Source organism: Phoenix dactylifera, chromosome 1, assembly GCF_051530095.1.
Source record: "Phoenix dactylifera cultivar Ajwa chromosome 1, Ajwa_hap1_PhDact_Kaust_v1.1, whole genome shotgun sequence".
Lineage (NCBI taxonomy): Eukaryota > Viridiplantae > Streptophyta > Magnoliopsida > Arecales > Arecaceae > Phoenix > Phoenix dactylifera.
Genome location: NC_143190.1, coordinates 1572474 through 1592992, shown reverse-complemented (window position 1 = coordinate 1592992; position 20519 = coordinate 1572474). Strand labels below are relative to the sequence as shown.

Sequence of the window (20519 nt, the reverse complement as noted above, 5' to 3'; positions counted from 1 at the left end):
GAAGAACGGCATCTTTAGCACTGCTTCCTCATCCACAAACGTCATACTGCCATTTCACATCACACTTCCATTCCCGTTAATCTCTTCCATTTTTTTCTTTTTGGAATGCCGCAACCAAATTTCATCATCAAAAGATAAAAGAAAACAGACAAAGGGCAGGAGAAGCCTTATCGATTTTTAGGCTTTTCTATTTTTAAACCTTCAAAAACCCTGCTCCAAGACAATCCAATTGGAAGAGGAGAAAGACGGACCGTCACATGAGTTTGTTCGGACGCTGCTCAAGGAATCTCAGCTTAACATGAACCAGCGAAGTTTATGATTCTAATATCACTCCAATTACCTCAGCTTGTTATTGTGGGCCAATCACTGCACATGATGACAAAGATCCATAAGAATGAAATGAGATGATCGGTATGGTGCACAACCACATAATAATATAATTTTTGAATATTACAGTTACTTTCAGGTTAGGTGGCATCCTATGCGGCTCATCATTTCGGAGATTTTATTTGAGAGACCCATGACTCTATTTTGCCTTCCTTGCATTCTCTTCTATTATTTGGCTTCTTAGATTGTACTCACACTCGATGTAGATGAGCTGCCGATATAAAATAAATAAATAAATATTACTGTTACTTCGACCCAAGGTACTTGGCCGGGCCGGTGCCAAGCCACACCCAATCTCGAGGTCCCTGACCAATTGTTGGCACATTAAAAATTTTGGACCTAGCCTTGGTTTGAAATTTTAAACCCAAGACAATCAATTTCCAACTAAATAACAGGTTTACATATGATATAGACAGTAATTATAATGACTTCCACTCTCCCACTTGAGGAGATGATAAGCTAGGGCCCCCCTCCAAGTGCAATGAGGCCCCCTAACCTAAGCCATGGGCCTTCTTGATCAATCCATTGACAAGTATTGGACAGCAATTATAATTCTTCCACTGGAGCAATTATGCAACTAGCTCTTACTGAGAAATGATAAATCTTCCTCTCATGTACTGCACTCAACAGCCCATAAATGCATGAGTATATTTATACTCTAATTTGTAAAATCTTGTTATATAAAATTTTGTTTTATAATTTAATGAGATAAAATAATAAGTAATTACATGTTAAAATATATTTGAATATCTGTACCGGACTTTAAATTAAGTCTATCATTTCAGTATCTAGTTAATCATATAGAAACTATTAAGTGCTTGCTATTCATGATTTAATTTCATGAGCATTTGATTGATGTTTCATTGTTGAACTCCTTGAAATATGGTTGGTTTTAGCTTCATTTAACATCTACTGTTTGATAGCTAGTGAGGGCTCAAATCCAATCTATATCAACCCAAATCCAACACATATTAGATAGCGTATGTGTCATAACACACCCTTACATGATCCAAAGACTCACGATTTTCTTATGATAGCCGAACCTAGAGTAGACCCACTTTTTCAATAAACCAAGTATGGAACAAAATTTAGATCACAAATCCAATAGGTTTGGATCTGGAATAATTGAAACCCGGAGGATCCCATACATCCATAGAGAAGAGCCTAGTCACCATCTAAGCATTGTCTGGACTCAAGATTTTTAGGTTTTCTTTTAGCATTTCTATTGCTGCTGATGCTATTATTGCCACGGCGTTCCAAAAAGATAGGGATTTTATCAACAACCTTATCCACACCGAAAATAAATCAATAAATAAATAATTCCATCAATCCAATTAGGCCGTCAAATATCAATTACCCTAAAATTTAGCGTATATGTTGTATGAAAGGTAGAAATGCAGAAAAAGAGAGTACATCAAGAAAAAAAAAAAAATGTCACCCATGGTGACTCCAGAGGAGTGGGACAATAAGCATCCCAATTATAAAAGGGCACTTGGTCAAAAACAATAAATAAGCTTTTCTTGTTCAAATAGTAGATAAAAAGGACCAATGAAAAGGACTAGAATTGAGTGGATCCGGAGTCAGAAATGTACAGTTGAAAATCGGCCGCTACTCTATGATATTCGCAGATTACTGAAAGAGTGCGGCTCCCACCAGACCACGCACATTTATCGAGAGCTAAACGGTGGTGCAGACTAAATTACTTCTTTTGTGGCTCATCACTTTGGAAGCCTTATCTGGACGGACCGCGTATCTGTGCCAAAGCTCTTATGTAGTCTTTTTGTTTTTTGATTTTATTGGCCGCATCCACATTCATCGTGTGTGAGCCAGTGTTAGAAAAAAAAAAAGGGACTAGAATTGGATATCAACATAGGAAAGATTAACCAAAGAATAAAAGAAAATGAAGATGATGAATGTGATGCATCCTAGACATTGTTTCTTGTGTTATGTCCTTCACTCTTTTTTTTTTGTTATAATCGTTAACAGCATAGACTTTTTAGTCAATCCAATCATACCTTAGCAAACTAATGGCTCCAAACTTGTACATGATACAAGGTACGTCTAACCTGACCCGATTACAAAAGCAACTCATATTGAAACCCCTGTTTTAGGTTGGCAAAAGCAACTTGTTTTTTTCTTTCTACTTTTCCTGGATGACAGTAGGACAGACAAAATAGGTGGTTGTGTGCAAGACCACTGTCTGATAAAATACTCTGCACTGGATGCCTACCTGCTGGTAACTTTGATGCTCCTATTTTTTATCAGGAGAAGTATAAAAAAAAACAGTCAGGAGATCAACTGGAATGCCCTTTGCCGTTCATGTGTCAATGTCCTGATGCACCATGTTGGTGTTTTATTACTCAAGGTTTATAAATTACTTTAGGCTGGTTCATCTTGGGAGAGGGCTGTGTGGATCCAAAATTCAGTTTGGTACGACAAGATTCCCACAAGCCAAGTCAGTGCTAAACAACATTCAAACCTAAACCTCATTCATAATCTGAAGTCTTAAATGGTTCATGTATCACTTTCTCATGATCAATTAAATATACGAAAACTACTTTCCACGGCATTATATACTCAAACATTAACTAAAGAGTCTTGAACATCGTGACTTCAGCAAAAATTTTAGAATGTAAAGAGTGTGATGCACCATCCCTATGAGTACAGCATCGAGGGTGGAAAATAAAGTAGTGTTGTCTTTAGTGTTTAGCATCAAAAATCTTTTAATTTATTTTTATTATTTTTTTGTTCATTTAACAAACAATTTTTTCTTGGCACACTTGTTACATGGAGTAAGTAAAATAAATTATTATAGATGATACTTGATTAAGAATATGCTATGGAAGGCGCTCTCTTTAAACTAAAATTTGCTCTGTCCTTATGCAAGCAATTGATAGCTAAATCCAGAAGCCGTCGGTGAAAATCAACAAAATTGATCGATAAAAATCTCTCTCATTTCTCTTTCTTATGGACTCTCTTAGGAAATACTCAAAGGATGCATTTGAGTTCACTCACTTTGAGAAAAGAGAAATAAACATTAATGGGGGAAGAGGAACCGGTAAATATCCCCCTCTCAGGTTGAATCCCACCCCAGCGAACAAGGCAAGGAAATCGACCTCGATGAAAAGCACCCGGATATGGGAGGCGCTGCCGCAAGGGTTCCACCGGAAAACAAAGATGCCTCCGGCGACGAAGATAATCATCACAATTCCAACTCCCCGAGGCAAGATTCCGGCGAAAAAATCACCAATCGAGCAGAGAACGGCCAAGATTCCGAGGGGAAGCTCGCCGGAGATGATCAAGTCGACAGCGAAGATTCCGAGGCAAGATTCCACCTTCCCCCTTGCCGCAACCGGCACCACGGCCGGGGCTAGCGACCGCTCGGCCCGCCGCGCAGGAGGAGTTTCACCGCTCTGATCTCAAAGTGATCGTGCGGCCAAAAGAGGAGCTCGACGATAAGGATGTCCCGATCGACGGCCAGGATCGTCGGGAAATCAAGAAGCGGATAGCCTTCTTCTCGCGGTCCAGCTGCCGCGACTGCGGGGCCGTCCGATCGTTCTTACGGAGAAATCTCTACCCTATATCGAGATCAACGTCCACGTCTTCCCATCAAGAGAGAAGGAGCTGATCCAACGGACGGGAATCGCCGCAGTGCCCAAGATCAACGCGAACGAGAATCCGCTGAAGCCCTGCACGCGCTGCGGAATAGGGGGAGTTCGATCTGACGGTGAGCGAGATGGCCAGGGAGCATAAAGATTTTATCTTAACTGTCCGCATAAATATACTAGCGTTCTATGCGGAAAGAGTCCGCATAGGCTTCTATGCGGAATCGGCCAGCATAGGTGTTTCTATGCGGCATCTGCCCGCATAGGTGTTTCTGTGCGGAACCTATCCGCATAGGTGTTCTATGCGAGATCTGTCCGCATAGGATTTATATGCGGAATCGGCCCGCATAGGATTTCTATGCGGAAGCTGTCTATGCGGAGGCTGTCCGCATATGCGTTCTATGCCGTGGCTGTCCGCATAGGCGTTCTATGTGGACACCTGCATAGGCTTTTCTATGCGGAATCTGTTCGCATAGGAAGTCTATGCGACCATTTACAACAAGCGTTCTATGCGGACACCCGCATAGGCTTTTCTATGCGGTATATGTCCGCATATGTTGTCTATGCTGATATTTCCCGCATAGGCTTTATATGCGGAATCTGCCCGCATAGGATGTCTATGCGGAGGCTGTCCGCAACGCTGTCTATGCGGTGGCTGTCCGCAACGCTGTCTATGCGGTGGCTGTCCGCATAGGCGTTCTATGCGGACATTTTTTTTTTTCCTTTGTGCAATCACGTTTTTAAAAGACTTTCTATGCTACAGGCTAGGCATCTTTTCGAACGTCAATGTTACCAAACTGGAGCGACTTGGACCATGTTTTGCTCTCCAGCCGTCCAACCACCTAAGCAACTTCAGTTCTTTCAGCAATATCTTTTGACGGTTGTTTAATTCTACCAATTTTTTTGAAAATATATGCAACCTTGATGGCATACCTTGCATTTAAGCATTTTTGTGTTCCAAATTTCCAGACGGCTCTTGAAATGTCACGCTTGCTGATATAATAGCCTTTGTTACTTGTAAGTCAAATTAGCGGGAAATCATGGGAAATTAGCGGGAAATCTGTAAAGCATTGCCATTTTCAAATTAACCAGCTAAATCGTTAAGTGATAACCCTTGGGAAATCGCAGATCTCTTTAAATCATATTCAAATTCACCAATAAAGATCCACAAATTTACGGTTTGGTTAGTTCACTCCACAAAATCGTCCATAAATCGTTCAGAGAAAGCTCAGGAATTCAAAGACCCTAATCTTACTCGAGAGGAATTTTGCTGGAGACGCAGCAGGAGGGCTGGGAAACTTTTTATTCGAGGTCTCTACTGGTTGCTGTGATAACACTCGGGAAAAACAAGGACATCATCTAGAGACCAATTATAAGGATAGCCAGGGATGGATTTCTGATACCTGGTGATGCATCATAATATTCCAGGCAGCATTTGATCTGATACATCAAAATGGTGGCCTCGCATTTCTCTACAGGAGAATTCGGGATCTGGCAGGTGTCAGCTCAAGATTTTGAAGGCTTTTGCAGCATAACACCATTGGTACATAGGGAGGCTAATGGTTTTTATATCTGGTTAGGAAGTCAAAAAAAACAAAAGAGTCTGGAAATATTCGATGCAGACTTAAATTTAGGAGTCTCAGCTCAATTACAATAACGAGATTAGGTCAAGCACCTAATAAGACTACATACTGGTCTTCAGAAACGAATGAATTTATATGGATTTTGAATTCTTATGAAATGTAAAACTTGTTCCTGTAAAATAGTTAGGCATTCCCATAATTGTATTTGCATGCACCTCAATTCTCATGAAATGAAAGGAACTGATGGGCTGCCTCATCTTTCTTCTCAAATAAAATAAGATACGAGTCTTCAGACTTCAGAGCAACCACATGATAATGCTAAGAATAACCAGAACACTTCCACTGATAAACAGAATTTTCATCATCAATAATATATTCTAATCAGTAGTCATAACTGTATGGAAACCTGTACTAGCATAAACTTAACTAACAAGTATATTGGGATAGATTGCATCTGTTCTGGAATTTGGTCGGCAGATAAGATATGAACAACTAGAATATTCAAGGGGCGGAGAGCCTTCTTCTCGCGGTCCAGCTGCCTCGACTGCGGCTTACGAGAGACATCTCTACCCAACATCGAGATCAACGTCCACGTCTTCCCATCAAGAGAGAAGGAGCTGATCCAACGGACGGGAATCGCTGCAGTGCCCAAGATCTTCGTGAACGAGAATCCGTTGGGCGGGCTGGAAGCCCTGAACGCGCTGCAGAATAGCAGGGAGTTCGATCGGACGGTGAGCAGGATGGCCAGGAAGCACAAAGATTTTATGCGTAAACGGTCCGCATAGACTATGCTATGCGGAAACGTCCGCATAGACGTTCCATGCGGCGGAAACAGTCCGCATAGACGTTCTATGTGGAAATACTCCGCATATTATTTCTATGTGGACTCTGTCCGCATACTGATCCTATATTGTCTATGCGGACGTTGTCTGCATATTATTTCTATGCGGCCACTGTCCGCATATTATTTCTACGCGGGAAATGTCTGCATAGAGATATTATGCGGAAACGGTCCGCAAAAACCTTGGATGCGGAAACTGTCCTCATAAAGTTTTTGTGCAGAAAGAGGCCGCACAGAGTTTCTATGTGGAAACAGTCCGCATAAAATACTATAAGGAGAAAATCCCTATGAAGATTCTATGTGGAAACAGTCCGCATAAAATACTATACAGAAACGGTACGCATAAGTATTCTATGCGAAGATAGTCCGCATAAATATTCTATCTGGAGAAGTCCGCATAAATATTCTACTCGAAGAACAGTCCGCATAAATATTCTATACAGGAACAGTCCGCAAAAATATTCTACGGAGAGAACATATAAATATTCTATGCGGTAACAGACGGCTGCAAATGGTTGCCTGCAGAACAACAGCAGCAGACCATCCAAGATTGCCTCGCCGTCGAGAGAATAGCCGCTTTCCTCTCAAAATGTAGCAAAACACTCGTCTAAGAATCATCACATCCTCCTTGTATAGAACCCAAAAGCAATGCTGCTCTCCCAATTTGGGAAACAAAGAAGAAGAAGAAATGCAAAAGAGATGAAAGGGAAAAAGGAAGAAGAGGCTCAAATCCAGAAGTTCCTCTCGCCTATTGCTAGAGAAGCTGACATGCAAAGAGGAGGAGAAGAGCAATTTTACAAGTCATCCATCATCTCACCAATATACGTACATACATACAAGAAAGAAGGAGAAGATCCCCCCTCCCCTTTTCTCCTCGGTCCTTCCAGAAATGCCTCGCCTATTGCTAGAGAAGATGGCATGCAAATAAGAGAAGAACAATTTTCGAAAGCACCCATTGTTGCATCAATATTCATACATAAATACATCCATACACACAAAAAAGCGAAGAAGAAAAGGAGAAGGAACAGTGCTTGAAGGGCAACTGAGAAATCACTATAGATGCTCATCTCCTCTCTCAAGTAGAAAGCTAGGAGACAGGAGAGGTGGAAGGTTGAGCCTTGTTTACCAACATACAAGAACCAGCTCTTTGAGAAGGCAATTATCTATCACATTGTATGCCTGCCCATGCTCCTTCTAATTCTTGGAACCCTTATTATAAATATCATTTTGAAGCTTATGTCTTACAGGGGCGTTTGGTATGAGGTGATCGTCTCAGGATCAAGAGTGATGTGGGTGGAGATGATGAGATCACCGCGTTTGGTTGCACCATAGTGATCCTAAATACCTCCACTTCTCAAATTACCGCCCAACTCGATGATGGAATACCCATCCTTGAGGTCGAGAATTCAAGATCACCCTAGGGCAGTAATCCTTGAAAGTTAAAGACAAAAATACCCCACAATTTAGTAGAAAAATTGATATATCAATATACCATCAATATATTATGTCAATGTTATATATATATATATAATATTATGTTGATATTATATATTACTTTAATGATATATATATTATATTATAATATATTACTAAGCATATTATTATCCTATTATTATTGAAGGATAATTTTAAATTATAGTAGAAAAATATTATTATATTTTTTATTTATATAATGAAAATATTTAATATATTACTCCTATTTACCTTACTTTCCTAATCAAACTAAATTAATTAGCCAATCGCAACAAATGGGAGAAAAAGTTATCCAATGGTGAAGCAGGCATTTCAAATAACTTAATAACAAGAGACATAAAAGAATTGCAGAAAAACATAGCACAATAAGATTCACCCATAAACTGGTAGTTCATGTAAAGGAGCCCATCTATTTATGATCAGGATTTTGTGAAGGAGAAAATGTAAAAATGTAACACATTTTAGTATTGAGCAAACAATTTCTGATTTTTGACAACCAAAATACAAACTTTGAGAATTTGAGTTTTCGAAGTCAAAATCGTACCTTTATTGATACCATCCTTATCCCGAAACTTTCATCGGCCTCCAAATCCTATGAATTCTTCAGGAACAACATAAAAACACATCAGAAGAAATTTAATTACAGTAATGTAATTAAAATATTCTAAAAAAACATAATCTTCAAAAAACAAGAAATTCAAGGCAAAAAGGGAAGAGGAAGAAGAGGCTCAAATTCACCACCTTCCAGAAGCTCCTCACCTATTGCTAGAGAAGCTGACACGCAAAGAAGAGAAGAAGATCAATTCTACAAGTCACCCATCATCTCCTCAATATACATACATACACACAAAAAAGAGAAGATCCCCCCTCCCCTTTTCTCCTCGGGTGATGACTCTCCAACTTGCAATGAATACAGATCGGTTGCCAGCTGTGTAGCAGGCCTTTCAGAAATGCCTCGCCTATTGCTAGAAAAGATGGCATGCAAATAAGAGAAGAACAATTTTAGAAGTCACCCATTGTTGCATCAATATTCATACATAAATACATCCATACACACAAAAAAGCGAAGAAGAAAAGGAGAAGGAACAATGCTTGAAGGGTAACTGAGAAATCACTATATATGCTCACCTCCTCAAGCTAGGAGACAGGAGAGGTGGAAGGCCGAGCCTTGTTTACCAACATACAAGAACCGGCTCTTTGAGAAGGCAATTATCTGTCACATTGTATGCCTGTCCATGCTCCTTCTAAACAGGTCTACTACAATAAATAAATAAATAAGGTTTACTGCATATCTGAATATGACTCAAGAGACCCTAGTGGGTTCCCTCCCAACTCACAACCTACCAGTACTTTCAAATCAAGATCTGGTCAGAACAGGTCAGCAACACATGAATAATTTAATCTAGTATACTAGTCTAGAATATGATGTCCAGCACTATCGATGCTTGTTCAACGTCAAGAACAGGCCAAAAAGCTAATCTGATTGAAGAAATCACAGCCATAAGCAATAAAAGTAATACTAAGATAAATTGTTGGGAAATAAATCAAAATATACTTACATACTTCAAGAAATACTGCGATCAGATGGTTTTTCGACCTTAGCATGCTGTTCCACCAATCAGATATGCTAGCTAAAAAGACATCAATGGTTAGGATTTATCGAGGACAGCTTCCACAGAAAATCATGAATCTAGCCCCTATAAGATGAGATGACCAGGAGTAGTAATAGTTCATTTGAAGGATATCACAGGAATGGGTAAAGATGTTGTCATCTTCACCCAAAAGGTTCGGGCTTTAGCTGCAGCATAGGGTCCAACAATAGCTCAGAAGTGAGTTCTAAGAAACCAAAGCAGACAATTTACCTACAATACTCAATATTTGGCTTTGTAACAAATCAATCTCAGTTTCAAGAATAAATCACTGAGTCAACCAGTATATGCTAATTGTTGGTCCATTTGAACTTCAGCAGATATGACTACATCCTACAAAATGATAAGGCTAAAACAATCATTCACAACTCAATAGAATATAATCATTCCTAGATATCACAAATCTTACCTTTATGATACATAATACATTCAAAAAAAGGCGTCCCCAAAGTTTCTGCCACACAAGATCTCGAGAAGTGTTTCAAATACATGATATGCACAGGTCAAAATGGAGCAGCTTTGCCACTGCACCAAGCCCTGCCAAGACAATACATTAACAAACATACTAAAATTACAGCGCAAACTCAGGCATGAAGGCATGGAAATTAAAGAGAAAGAGAGGATGAAAAAGGAATGGTAAAGTATCTAGAACAACATGCAGAAATGATTTCCAAGCAAATGGAAAGTCATGCGGATTCAATGTAACCAACAAGGTTAATAAAAAAATTAAAGGATTGGAATTACCACACGGTATGTCACAAGGATATAACCATAACTGATGGCCAGCAGACAAAACAATGAGAAATTCTTCCGATTCTGAACTTGTTCAAAAAGGGATAGGAGCTATATAGGGATTAGTCTAATAGTTCTGAGATTATGCAAATGCATTTTCAGAATATCATGTCATTGTCTCGTGGCAACGGCAAATGATACTATTTGAAAGTTGTACTAAGAGAACCAAACAATGTTGTCAAATAAAAGATTAAGCAACATACACAGCACATAAAAATGGGAGCAAAAGTAGTGGTATCCCTATCATGATGTACAGAAAACAAGGATGTAAAGTCAGCAAAAGACCAGAGCATCCCAAATTAACTGAGAGCAGAAAAAAATGAAAAAACAACTTAAATTAATTAGTCAAGACTCAAACGCAACAAATGGGAGAAAAAGTTATCCAATGGTGAAGCAGGCATTTCAGCTAACTTAATAACAAGAGCTCTAAAAGAATTGCAGAAAAATAATAGCATAATAAGATTCACCAATAAACTGGTAGTTCATGTAAAAGAGCCCATCTATTTATGGTCAGGATTTTGTTATGTCACTTCAGTTGTGGATATGATAAGAATAAAAACGGGAACAAAGATACATTCCAACACAACTGCAATTAATACAAGTTATGACGTGAATGCTTTAAGGCCTATAGCATCATGTGAAAATTGAACTTAGGTGAGATCAACTGAATAATACTTATTGAGCATTGAATTAAAACAACAAAATGCACATTACCATAGCCAAAAAAAAAATGTTGGATTGAAAATTAACTATTTATCAATGCCAGATACAATGACGGGAAGTGCAATCATCTAGCAGACTATTTCATTCACAATTTAGACTTTAGACCAACAGAGACCTAGAAACAGCATCCATCTACTATGAAAGGCTTGACTAATTAAAAATGGGGGCAAAAGTAGCGGTATCACTATCATGATGTGCAGAAAACAAGGATGTAAATGTCAGCAAAAGACCAGAGCATCCCAAATTAAATGAGAGCAGAAATAAAAATAAAAAACAAATTAAATTAATTAGCCAATCACAACAAATGGGAGAAAAAGTTATCCAATGGTGAAGCAGGCATTTCAACTAACTTAATAACAAGAGACATAAAAGAATTGCAGGAAAAAAACAGCACAATAAGATTCACACATAAACTGGTAGTTCATGTAAAAGAGCCCAACAATTTATTGTCAGGATTTTGTTATATCACTTCAGTTGTAGATATGATAAGAATGAAAAAGGGAACAGAGATACTTTGGAACACAACTGCAATTAATATAAGTTATGACGTGAATGCTTTAAGGCCTGTAGCATCACGTGAAGATTGAACTTAGGTGAGATCAACTGAATAATGCTTATTGAACATCGAATTAAAACAACAAAATGCACATTACCGTAGCCCCAAAAAAAAATTGTTGGTTCGAAAATTAACTATTTATCAATGCCAGATACAATGACCGGCAATGCAATCAACTAGCAGACTATTTCATCCACAGTTTAGACCAACAGTGACCTACAAACAGCATCTACCAAAAAAGGGTTGATCATATCATTCAAAGTTGACAGCAAGAGGTAACAAATGCACAGAAATTACTATAATCCATCCATGAAAACACTAAAGTTATATGTGTGTCTCAGTCACAGTGGCAAAAAAATAGCATACAAAACCACATAATGCTAACATTAAATAGATGTTGGGGCATTCAACAAATGTGGTGCGTGCAACAACAAATTAAAGCAGGTGGATAACCAATTGCATCACCAAGACTAATGGACCCAAAAAAGGTTTGCTCAAAATTTGATGACCATCATTCACATGTCATCAAATGGAGCAGGCAATGGCAGCCAACCAAAACAACAACCAGCACAAATTTATGTACAACAACCAAGCAGGATGAGAGATATAAAAGCAATAAAATAATCCAAACTCTTTATATGAAGAAGCAGATAACTAGTCTTAGCATCTAACGAAATAAGCCTCCGAAAAACAAAACGCCCAGCAATTAGAAAGCAGAGAAGGCGAAGATGAAGAGGGAGGCTGAGATTCACCAATTAATCTGTAACTAATAAATCAAAATGGCTGCAAACGGTTGCCTGCAGAACAACAGCAGCAGACCATCCAAGATTGCATCGCCGTCTAGAGAATAGCCACTTTCTTCTCAAAATGTAGCTTGTATAGAAGCCAAAAGCAATTCTGCTCTCCGAATTTGAGAAACAAAGAAGAAAAGAAAAGCAAAAGAGAAGAAACATAAACAGAAAGAGAAAAAGATAACAAGAAGCACAACATTGCAGCCATTATCCACCCGAGAGTCCAAGAACAAGTAGAAGGAGAAGAAGAAAGAGAAGACCAACCAATCTTGAGGAAGAGATCTGGAAGCCGACCTAGGAAAAAGATCCCACACTGTCTTCTTCTCGTCCCACTATCTAACAAATGCTTTTTGTCTGCGGAACAGCAGACCTTCCAGATCTGCTCGCCCTATCGCTGCTGAAGGAGGAGGCATGCAAAGAAGATGAGAAGAAGAACAATCCCTTCCAGAAATGCCTCACCTATTACTAGAGAAGCTGACATGCAAAGAAGAGAAGAAGAGCAATTTTACAAGTCATCCATCATCGCCTCAATATACGTACATACACAAAAAAAAGAGAGGAGAAGATTCCCCTACTCTTCTCCTCGGGTGATGACCTCTGCAACTTACAACGGCTACAAATCAAAATCCGTTCCAGGTCTGGGGGATGGCAGAGTTTCCAAGCTCTCATTTGTCGCAATTCGTTAAAAGGAAATAAAAATAAAGAATGATGAAGGAGAAAGGAACAAAGAGAAGAAGATCAAAACCCTTGTTACCTGTAGTTACTCAAGTAGTTCCCTTGAATGTTATAAAAACCTAATGTCAAGCAATACAACTCCAAGTTTTCCAACAGCCTGAATAGCAATTTGAGGGTTTGGGTTCTTGAAACTCTAATTTGCTATGAATTCTTTGGCGGCAATACTAATCATAGTAAAGAAATTCAAAAAACCCTAGAAAAAAGAATATTGAAAACAAAAAAAAAACTAGGATTAGAAAGCAGAGAAGGTGAAGATGAAGAGGGAGGCTCAGATTCACCAATTGATCTGCAACTAATAAATCAAAACGGCTGCAAACGTTTTGATCTTGCCTGCAGAAGAACAGCAGTAGACCATCCAAATTGCCTCGCCGTCAAGAAGATAGCCGTTTCCTCTCAAAATGTAGCAAAACCCTCGTTCAAGAATCATCACAGCCTCCTTCTATAGAACCCAAAAGCAATGCCGCTCTCCCAATTTGGGAAACAAATAAAAAGAACAAAAGCGAGAGAGCAGAAACATAAACAAAGAAAGGGAAAAAGATAACGAGAAGCACCACATCGTGGCCATTATCCAACCTGGGAGTCCAAGAACAAGGAGAAGGAGAACAAGAAAGAGAAGACCAACAATCTTGAGGAAGAGAACTAGAAGCCGACCTAGGGAAAAGATCCCACTGTGTCTTCTTCCCCTCCCCCATCTAACAATGGCTGCTGCTAGCTAATGAAGAAAGAAGGAGGCGGAGGCATGGAAAGAAGAGGAGAAGAAGAACAATCCCTTCGCAAGCTGCCTATAATCATTGCCTCAACATACGAAAGGAAAAGAAGAGGAGAAGGAGGAGAAAAAGCCGGAGAAGAAGAAGAAAAAGAAAAAAGGGAGAAAGAGAGAGAGGAGAAGGTTTGTGCGAAGGGATGGGCCTCTATTTATAGTTATAGGCCTGCCAATTAGAGCCGTTATACCCGTTATAAGCTTGCTTACGTCTTAAACGATGGGGTTATACAATCTGAAGCATCAAATAAACATATTCACTGATAAATTTTTGCATGACTCAAAATTGTATCCCCTAGTCAGTTCGCAGCGCCAACTCAGAGCCCACGGATAAATCAAATCGATTAGAATCGGCTCATAGTTGATCAAGCCCAATCTGCATACATTCACAGAAAGCTTATATTGAACATTTTTGCAACTACACGTGAGATGATCTCTCGAGCCGATTTCTGTAAAGCATTTGATTGTGTTAGTTGGGGCGTCGCTTCAATTTGAGAGGCTTTAACTCTAAATGGATGGAATGGATTAAAGCTGCTGTTTGTCATGCTAAATCTTTGTTCCTTGTTCATGGAGCTCAGAGAAAATGGTTCGGACATTGAAGGGGGTTGAGACAAGGTGATCCACTTGGTTGCTCAGTTTAGTTGTTGGAATGATCAAGTTGGCATCTGAAAATGGAGTTATCCCTCTATCCTCACATTCTCATTCATAAAATTTTCATTGTCGAATTTGCAAACTACACCTTCATCATCTGCAAAGCTGATGAGCTTTTAGCTTCAACTCTTAAGGTGAACCTTTATCACTCAGAGCAAACCCGTATCCATCCGGACATGATATTGCCACCCCTACTATATGCATACGTATTCCTAAACACAATCTTTTATTTGCAAAGAAGCTCCTTTTGATGGGGACATCAGGGACATCAGAGCCCTTCGTTCAGATGATCCTGAGCCCCCGGATTGACTCAAACCCGGATTGGGTCCATTTGAGTCCGAGTTATTTTCTTTTATTGCATTATTTGTTTTTGTTTTAGTCAAGTCAATTTGGTCCGTTATTTTGTTATTAGACTGGTCAATTGGGTTTATGTAATTGGGTCAATATGTAAGGTCTATATAAAGACCACCCCTCTCATGTATGAGGGAATTGATGATTGAATGAAAAAACCCTAGCCTCTTTCTTATTCTTCTTCTTCCTCCTCCTCCTCTTCTCTTCTTCCGGCATCTCTATAACCTCTTCTTCCTTCTTCCTCCCTTGTTCTTCCTCCTTCTTTTCCTCTTTTCCTGCAGTTGTGCTACATCAGCTTGGTATCAGAGCCAGGTTGGCTTTGCCCCTGCTGCCAAAGCCATGATCCAGTTTTTGTTCTCCTCCCTCTCTCTCTTTCGGTTTTCACCCCTGTTCCCTTTCTCCCGGCTCTCACACGAAGAATAGGGAAAACACCTTCGTCGATTCGCCACGCACTCACCCCCTTGCTCACAACTCCCAATCCCACCCCCTCTCAGCCGACTCACACCACCACCCCGTAGGGAAGTAGGCCACACTTCCCTCCCTTTCTCTCAGCTCCTACCAGAACGAAAGGGGAAAATCCCCGTCGCCGGATCCTTTCCACCCGCCGTTGCACCCATGCCCATTGCCACCACCAGGTGCCGCTAGCAACGCCAAACCACCGTCGGTCGCCCATGCCGCTGGTATCAAACCTCATGGAATCGCCGCCAGCAAACCCGAGAATGCCGCCCTTCCGCGTTCGATCCCGCCTTCGCTGTCACCAGCCCCCTTCAACCACGGCCGCCTTCACCGCCACTCGCCGGCCGAAACCCGTGACCAGCCGTCCCGTCGCCGCAAAGCCGCGGCCAGGATCTCCGCTCCAGCCGCAAGCGCCGCCGCAAAGAGTGGCACGCCCTTCCGAATCCGTCGAGAGGTTGAAGAAAACCAACCTAACGGGTAAGATCCAAACCCGTTACCCGTTTCTCTGTTAGCCCGGATCCATCCCCAAAAAAAAAAGCTACGCACGTGACTTGCACATGATGGACGCTTAATGGGTTTTCGGAGCGGGTCACGCCCGATAACCCGAATCCTAATGGGTCTGAGTTGAAAAAAAAAGATAAAAAAAAGAAAAGACAAAAAAAAACTTACCTTTGTTCATCTTCCCTAACCGCACGCTGCGCCGCCGCCCTCGTAGCGCCGCTCCGCCCGTGCCGCCGCCGTCTTCGCCATCGCCATTCCCGCCTTCGCCGCCCCGCACTCACCATCGCCGCCTCACGCTCTTGCCCGTGCCCACCGCCCGAACCCCATCGCCATCTCCCCCCCCCACGCCTTCGCCCTCGCTTCCGCCTCCACCCGACACCACTGACCGGACCCAAGGGAATCTCCCCTGCAGCGCCGCTTCCACCGTCGCCATCCGCTGCTTCGCCACCCGAGAGCGCCGCCACCTTTTTCCCCTCCACTGCTCTCCATCTCCTCCTTTCCGCCACTGCGACCACCACCTCTTGGAGGCCTCATCTCCGGCCCTCACCCTTTCCCCTTTGTTTCCTCCCCACCCCACACACACCTTGACTCCCGATGGCCCATCGGATCCAACAACAAGCCGACACCACCATAATACCAGACCCCTCCCCTTTTCTTTATTCAACAAGCCCAACTCACAAGTCCAACCCGCCACTTCAAAGCCCACATGGCCGACTCTCTGTTTGTCCGATTCTGAGCCTGACAGGCCCATTTTCACAGCAGGCCCGACGAGTTGCTGCGCACGGATCTAATTGGAGCCCTTTGACGAGTCTACTTGCTGCGCCGCGCTTTTGGTCGTCGCCCTTACTTTCAAACCCATCATATTTGCCCTTTTAAAATCTAGATATTAAATTAGCACACCCTAGCAACTGGATGTTTCTCAATATTCTTCGATCAGATTGATTTAGGATCAGAATAACTGTACTACTTGATTGCAATTTAATTTCTTAAATTGAATAATCTTAATCCTTAATTCCGAATAACCGAAGTAAAAATCAGCAACATTTAAACTTTATGTTATTCTTGTGAAAACTTGCTGATATCTGAAATCATAATAGATTTCATTAATAGGTTGTCCTGCATCAAATTTGGTCCTACATCATATCTATTAGGGTTTCATTAGTGGCATTGCATTTCACATCATCACCTAGTGTCGTCATTGTATGCCAACCCGTAGTGATAGGGAGTACTATTTCAATCAACCTAAAACTCCTGTAGCTACCATGAATTCCGACATTTTGAGGTCTCTCATAGAACAACTCGATGCCATGCGGGCTAGCACGAGGAATTCAAACAAGAGATCTGTGAGCTCATGCGAAATTCTAGAATCCCTAAACCACCAACCCCCATTGCAGCCCAACCTAAAATCGATTTGACGGCACCACTTATAGTCCTTCCCCATCCCCTAGTAACCAACCACCTCCCGATCATCAACGCAATCTAGATAAGAGGCTGCTGCGTACCGTAAGAGTAGAGGCCCCTACCTTTGCTGGTCAACCCGAGCCAAGCGTGTATCTCGATTGGAGAGCCGCTATAGATAATTACCTTAAGTGGAACGAGATGACTGACGATAAAAAAGTGCGATTTGCCAAAATGAAACTTATTGGGCAAGCTCACTGATACTGGCATAATGTCGAACATATGTATGAGACCCAAAGGCTTCCTCGTATAACTACATGGGAGGATATGAAAGAAAAGCTAAATGAGAAGTATCTGCCATTTTCGTACCGACAACGCCTTATGGTAGGTGGCAGAAACTAACTCAAGGGACATCGACGGTTGCTGATTACATCGCACGATTTGAGGAGTTTCATATGAAGTGCGGTGTAATAGAAGAGGAGACCCTTACCCTCTCTAGGTTTCGGACAGGACTCCGCGAGGAGATACAGAAAGAACTACTCCTCCGAGAGATTACCACTCTTAACCAAGCATACCAGTTGGCCCAAGATGTTGATAGTTTCTTAAGACTACCCGTGGTGAGGCCCATCGATCCTCGACCACTAGCCCTAGGAGCCCGACCTAACCAAAATTATCTCTCACAACCTAGACCGTTTTTCAATCCTCTTAATCAGCCCGGCCTAACCCAAGCACTGACTAGCACCTCTCCGATGCCTGTCCCGAACCCTTCAACTGATAAGAAAAAAGGAATATTAGGTTCCAAACCTCCTTCTCGAAACCAAACCCAATGCTTTTGGTGCCAAAAGTCCGACCACATTGCATCCCAATGCCTTGCCAAGACTTACCTGATTACTGAACCAAAAGCTAGGATCCAAGAGACCGAATATATCGAAGAAGTCTATGAACCAAATATAGGAGACTATATAGAAGACTTTGAAGACGAACCCACAGAATTAGACTTTGTCCAAAATGTTTTTCAAAGGAAGACTATTGATCTAAGTACAACCAAGCCACTTCACATCACTACTATCGAAGAGGTAGTGAAAGATATTGAGAGCCAGTCACCTGAGTTGGCACTTGTAGCTAAAGATACCCATGCGGAGTCCAATCTTGAACATTCCCTGGTAGTAGTTTCCCTTCTAGAGGAGTTTCATGATGTAGTCCTTGATGATCTTCCGGATGCACTTTCTCCAATGCGTGATATCCAACGCGCAATTGATCTAGTTCCCGGAGCATCTCTATCCAACCTTCCACATCATAGGCTCAGACCGAATGCATATGCTAGGACCTGAAATTTAATGTTACCGACAGTTGAGTTTGCATATAATAGTTCGGTTAACAAGTCCATAGGTATGAGTCCATTCGAAGTGGTGCATGATTACAAACCTAGGCAACCCATAGACCTATTTTTTATGTCTCATCAGCATAGAGTCTTTGAGTCTGCACAATCATTTGCATCGCATCCACATTCATTGCATCAAGAAATCAGCAATTGTAGTCACTTTGATAACTTAAAATATAAATCCCTTGCTGATTTACGCAGACGTTATAAAGAGTTAAGTGAAAGAGATCACGTCATGATAAGAATTAGGCTTGAACGACTTTCTTTGAAAACGTTTAAGAAATTGCAAACTTGTAGTGCGGAACCGTTCCAAATCTTAAAGAAAATTAGTTCGAATACATATATTGTGGATCTTCCTGATGACTATGGGATCAGTGCGACATTTAATATTGAAGATTTAGTCCCATACAAAAAGACAATATTCATGTCTTCTGACCTCTTTATTGATATACCTGCCCATGTTGGACACCCTGACCTATTACCTGCTGTTGAGCCACCACCTCCCAAATTTCATGCATGCAGAGAACAAATAGAACATATATTAGATGAGCAGGTTATATTAATCAGGAATGGTGGTTACCAACGTTACCTTATTTGGTGGAAAGGTCGACCAAAGTCTGACGTGACGTGGATTTCCAAAGCCCAGTTGCAGCACTTTGACCCCGATCTTCTGGAGCAGTACGACAGCCGGCCAGACCTGTACTCGACGGGATCGAGTTTTTCTCACCCAGAAGGAGTTGATGGGGACATCAGGGACATCAGAGCCTTTCGTCCAGATGATCCTGAGCCCCCGGATTGAGTCAGACCCGGATTGGGTCCATTTGAGTCCGAGTTATTTTCTTTTATTGCATTATTTGTTTTTGTTTTAGTCAAGTCAGTTTGGTCCGTTATTTTGTTATTAGACTGGTCAATTGGATTTATGTAATTGGGTCAATATGTAAGGTCTATATAAAGACCACCCCTCTTATGTATGAGGGAATTGATGATTGAATGAAAAAAATCCTAGCCTCTTTCTTGTTCTTCTTCTTCCTCCTTCTCTCCTTCTCTTCTTCCTGCGTCTCTATAACCTCTTCTTCCTTCTTCCTCCTTCCTCCCTTGTTCTTCCTCCTTTTTTTTTCTTTTTCTGCAGTTGTGCTACATCACCTTTGTTATTATTTTGTTAGGCACATGCTTGTTCACTAAACTCAGAAGTTAAATGAGTTGTAACTAATTCGGCCTTGATACATGCAAGTTTTGTCTTATTACTTCCTACTGTGTATAGGTGAAATAGATTGGTTTTCAATTATCCCTGGTAGTGAGTGACCTGCAAAGAGGGAAGATTCATGCTTAATTAGTTTCCTTTGTTTTGCTTGGATCCTAAAGGTACAGTATAGTCCCATCAAAGTTAGTGTATTGAACTTATTCAAAACAATCTTTTGGATTCTAGCATCCAATACCATTCTTTCTTTTCTTCTCTTTTATTTTCTGTTTTTTCTATTGAAAAAAAACAATGTGATTGCCACCATAGGCTTCAAACTTAGGACCTCTTCCAAGCATAAGCACCAAGGAAAGGGGTCCTATTGGCTACCTTTGATTACAGTAACAATGTTTTCAACATTCATATAGATTACTGTTGCTGGAAATTGGACCCGGGGGCGGCCGCGAACCGAGGAGGAGGAGCTCCGGCGAACACTGGTGGACGGCGATCCGTCGGCGAGCGGCGTCCTCCGGGGGACCTGCAAGAAGCCGGTGGCCGGGCTTTTCCAGCGCCGGCCCTCCGATGCCTAAGTCAGAGGGGGGCTTAATTTTGGAGAAGAGAGAGGGACTGTATGTGAAGTCCGAAAAATCCCCTTGGGAGGAAGAAGCCTCCTCTATTTAGAGGGAGAAGCTCCCTTTTTATAGGGAGA

General features: G+C 41.3%; 1 long non-coding RNA gene across 19 annotated transcripts; it reads right to left on the bottom strand.

Moving 5' to 3' along the window:
• Positions 1 to 5921: 5921 nt before the first annotated feature.
• Positions 5922 to 14028, bottom strand: LOC103707222 (uncharacterized). 19 transcript variants are annotated; one of them, XR_015975576.2, is made up of 7 exons: positions 12362 to 14028; positions 9948 to 10075; positions 9449 to 9520; positions 9018 to 9368; positions 8649 to 8854; positions 8434 to 8490; positions 5922 to 6276 (listed from the first exon to the last, which is right to left on the bottom strand). It is a non-coding gene; the product is annotated as an uncharacterized LOC103707222 (long non-coding RNA). The 19 variants fall into 19 exon arrangements; XR_015975566.2 differs by having other exon boundaries at positions 9018 to 10075; positions 12362 to 12874; positions 12976 to 13038; positions 13155 to 14028; XR_015975544.2 differs by having other exon boundaries at positions 9018 to 9146; positions 9234 to 10075.
• Positions 14029 to 20519: the final 6491 nt, after the last annotated feature.